Here is a 4641-nt window from a genome sequence, read left to right as displayed (position 1 = left end):
GGATCTTACTCTGTCAACTTCTAACACTAAGGAGACAATATGATGTCTACATATGTGAGTCAGTTTAACTCCACTTATGAGTATGGTCTCAAGTTGCATCCATTTGCCTATAAGAATCACCACTTCTTCCTTCTTTATGGCTGAGTAGTACTCCATTGAATAAAAAGACCACGTCTTTTTTATTCATTCCTTAGTTGATGGGCATTTGGGTTGTTTCCAAGATCTAGCTATTACAAATTTCACTGCTATAAACATGGGGACATATATATTACTGTGGTATGATGTGTTTAATTCTGGGAAGATACCTATCAGAACAGCTGGATCAAATGGGATCTCCTATCCTAGTTTTTTTTGAGGAATCTTCACACTGATTTCCACAGTGGTTACACCAGTCTACACTCCCACCAGCAGTTCCTTTATTCCTATAGCGCTTCTAGCACTTGTTATTCATTGATTTTTCCCTTCTTCCTTCTTCCTTCTTCCTCTTCCTCTTCTTCCTCCTCCTCCTCCTCCTCTTCTTTCACCAAACCTGTGTTTAATAGAACATTCTTGATATCTGCTGGGTGTAAAAGGGCTTTGTCACAGTTTATCCTGCTGATTCAAGACCTGCATGGCTGAGGAAGGCCATCTCTTCACCTGCCCCCAACAGATTTTCCTGAAAATCTTAGCGCATGTAAGAGGCTGCACAGCTCCTTCTGGAGGATGGTTTTACCACCTAGGTGCAGGGAGCCGTTCAGCATGGGCAGCCACACCGCACAGCGCGGGGCCGTCCATCACGTGTCCAGAGTCTCTCATTCTGCACCCACCCGGCTGAGGTCGGGGTCGAGCAGCCTGGGGGCCCCGCCCTTTGATGATGATGATTGGCCTCAGTATTATGACCTTCTTGCCGACTACGGCATCGTGGCAGGTGTTCAGCATGTCAGTCATGTTTATAGGACTCAGGAGCTGCTTTCCACAGTCAGTTTGTGTGAGGCCACCCAGATTGCAATTCCCACATCCAACAATTTGTCTATGGCATCCTGGAAATTTTATGTCGAGATTTTGCCCTGGACAGTGCTCGGCCCGCACCATGACAGATGCTTCCAGAGACCTAAGTCGGTCGTGTCTTGTTTAGTCCCTGTGAAAACATAACTACAGGTCCCCATGGTACCAGGCTATCCGGTGAGCTTGTGGTCCACAGCAATGAGCAGGTGGTATGGAGGGAAGGCACGGGTGGACCCCTTTCTGTGCACCAGCATTCGCTCCTTCCCATGTTGTCGGAGACATCATAGATCACATGCAGGTCCAGGTCATCTGGGGTTGTGTTGAAGACCTTGCCAAAAGCCTGGCCAGTTAGGAAGGGCAGGAATGAGTGGCTGACCCAGGCATAGTTGCCAGCAGCCACCTTTCCTTTTAGGTAGTCCTGGCCCTTTGGAGAGAAGATCTGAGCATAAGCCAACTGCCAGTTATTGACTGTGATCTTGTCTATTCATGGCCTTTTCCATAGACATCAGCACATCTGGGGTTACCTGGTGGCCCTGACCCCAGTTGCCACCGTGGGTCATCACACCTGCCCCTGTGGTCAGTGCCCATTTCTTTGCAGCATATTCATTGAAGATCTTGTCCACAACCGTTTCTGCATTGTGGTTGCCCACACCCAGGGTTCCCAGCTGAGGAAGCCCTCTTTTTTTTTAATTTTAATTTTAATTTATTTATTTAGTACAGTGTCCTGCTCTGCACCTCGACTCATACGATCCTCCTGTCTCAGCCTCCCCAGCACTAGGATTACAGGCGTGCACCATCTGCCTGGTTTCAGGGCCAGTAGACCACCAAGCTATGCCCCCAGCCCCAAGGCTTCTTTTGGTCCTTGCCAAAACCTTGTTGGGATCAGCGTGCAGCAACCTTCCATACCGTGCTCCTTTTCCTCGGCCCAGGCATAGCCTCCTCTCAGGGACCAGTCCGTACCCATGTCTGAGGGCTCCGTCAGGTCTTTGGCATTCATCAGCATGACCACTTTGGAGCCCACTCCAACAGGAATGTGGTAGAACACTGCTTGGGCCAGTCGTTGCTTTACAGGCTGGACATCATTTTCATCTAAGTTGGTTCTCAGCAGGCAGACACCGAAGTTAATGCCAAATCCAACACCCCCTGGGGACACAACTGCTACTGGGTCACTCATAGCAAAGGCTGCAGTGTTCCCAATAGCAAACCCATAGCCTGAGTGAACATCAGGGAGCCTGATGGATCAACGAACAATTCCAGGCAGGGCTGCCACGTGGCCAAACTGCTTCAGGTCTGTCAAGAAGCCACGAACACTGCCTCCTAGACAGGCATTCCTTAATTCCTCAAGCCTTAATTTCTTCGGAGCATCATTCACGTAGAAAACACCTTCCACCTCACCTGCATATTAGGCACGAAGCCCTGCTTTTTTTTGTTTTGTTTTTAAATGTGTTTTAGTACAGGGTCTGGCTACACAGATTGGACGTGTAGTGATCCGCCAATTTTCAGCCTCCCAAGCACTGGGATTACAGGTGCACCACCACGCCCAGTCTCAGTCGCCCTCTCAGGATACCCAGGGGGTGGGGCTGGCATGGCAAGCTGGAGATTGAACCCTAGTCCCTATGTTATTTTGTGTTATTTTATGTTATTTATGTTATGTTATTTTTTATTTTTTGGCCAGCTCAGCCTGAGGGGTGGGGGAGGGAGGCTGTGCAGCATGTGGTGCGGGGGACTGAACCGCGGTCCCTGCAGTTGCCTAAGCTTGATCACGCTGGCACTTTAGACCGCTGAGCTACCTCGCTGGCCCGCAGCCCAGTTCTTGTTGAGCTTCTCTAGGAACTGAAGTTCATCGCTGTAGCTGTGGCTTATGGTGGTGACACTCCCGAACACCCAGACTGCTGTGGAGAGAAACCCAAGAACCTCAATATCTGAGTTAACCAGTGAGATGGTGTATGGGCTGCGCAGGGGAAATCCTCGCTGCAGTTTTGTGTTGACCAGGGAGGACACTGAAATGCACAATGGAGGTCAGGATATTCTCAAATCTCAAGGCCGTAATGTCGCTGCAGTTGGACTCCAGTTACTGGTTGATTTCTTGATGGTAGCCATTTTTTCTGGGGTGAGATGGAATCTCAAGTGTTGCTTTAATTTGCATTTCTCTAATAGCCAGTGATGTTGAACGTTTTCCTATATTTACTTGCTGTATTTCTTCATTTGAGAATTGTTTATTCATCTCAGATGGCAATTTTTGGAGCAGATATTTAAATATGAGAGGTCTGACTTTTTTGACTCCTTTATAGGTTCTCAATAGTAATTCTTTGAGGAAGAGCTGGCAAACATTTTTGACCACATTTATAAGTTATCTTTTCATTTTGTTGGTGGTTTCTCTTGCTGTGCAAAAGCTTATGTGTGTGTGTGTGTGTGTGTGTGTGTCTGTCTGTCTGTCTGTCTGTCTGTCTGTCTGTCTTTTTGAGACAGGGTCTCATTACATAGTTCAGTCTGGTCTTGAGCTCACTTTGTAGCCTAGGCTGGCCTCAAACTCACAGTGATCCTCCTGCCTCAGCCTCCCAAGTGCTGGGGTTATAGGCATGCACTATCATGCCTGGAAATAAGGAGGTTTTTGTTTGTTTGTTTGTTTGTTTGGTACCAGGAATCAAACTCAGGACCTTGGTTTTGCCAGGCAGGTGCTCATGCCACAGAGCTGTATATTGGGCAAATTTTTTTTTAATAAGAGATTTTTTAATTAAATCTCTTTGTTGTTGATTCTTTATGTTAGTTCCTGTGTAATCAGAGTTTTATTCATCAAATCTTTGCCTACACCAGAGTCCTAAAAAGTTTTACCTATTCTATCTTCCAGCAGATTGAATGTTTTCTATTTTATATCTATGTCTTTGATCTACTGTGAATTAGGTTTAATGTATGGTAAAAGATAAGGGTCCAATTTTAATCTTTGATATGTGCAAATCTAGTTTTTCCAGCATCATTTGTTAAAGAAGCTGTCTTTCTTCCAGTGAGTGTATTGGGCAACTTTGTCAAAGATAATGTGACTGAGTATGTCCAGAGTTGTTGCTGCATCTTCTGTTCTGTGCCATTGATCTTCAGAGCTCTTTATTTAATTTTTGCCCATACCATGCTGCTTTTATCACTGTAGCTTTGTAGTATAATTTCAGCTCAGGGATTGTGATGTCCCTGCCTTACCTTTGTTATCTAGAATTGTCTTTGCTATTCGAGCTATCTTCTGGTTCCAAGTGAATTTACATTTGTTTTCTCTAACACTTTCTTTTTCACATTTTGTTTTATCTCATTCTGTGAGATATGCTGTAGGAATTTTGATCAAGATTGCATTGAGAACAATGCGGAGAAGTGAGGACGACCCCCAGGCCGCCCAAAGCTGCGCGCCGCTGCATCTCGTGTCTAGCGCGCCCGTGACCCGCCACCATCGCCACCGTGCCCAAGAGAAAGGGGATGCTAAAGGTGATAAAGCCAAGGTGAAGGATGAACCACAGAGAAGTCTGCAAGGTTGTCTGCTAGACCAGCTCCTCCTAAGCCAGAGCCCAAGCCTAAAAAGGCCCCTGCAGAGAAGGGAGAGAAGGTGCCCAAAGGGAGAAAGGGGAAAGCTGATACCAGAAAGGATGGGAATAACCTGCGGAAAATGGAGATGCCAAA

At 46.5% G+C, this 4641-nt stretch overlaps 1 pseudogene; it reads right to left on the bottom strand.

Annotated features, from left to right (window-relative positions):
* Positions 1–708: 708 nt before the first annotated feature.
* Positions 709–4641, bottom strand: part of LOC101573534 — a 12197-nt pseudogene continuing 8264 nt past the window's right edge.

This window comes from Octodon degus, unplaced genomic scaffold (genome assembly GCF_000260255.1).
Source record: "Octodon degus isolate 3935 unplaced genomic scaffold, OctDeg1.0 scaffold00014, whole genome shotgun sequence".
Taxonomy (NCBI): domain Eukaryota; kingdom Metazoa; phylum Chordata; class Mammalia; order Rodentia; family Octodontidae; genus Octodon; species Octodon degus.
Note: the sequence above shows the minus strand (reverse complement) of the source record. Positions and strands in the feature narration are given on the sequence as shown.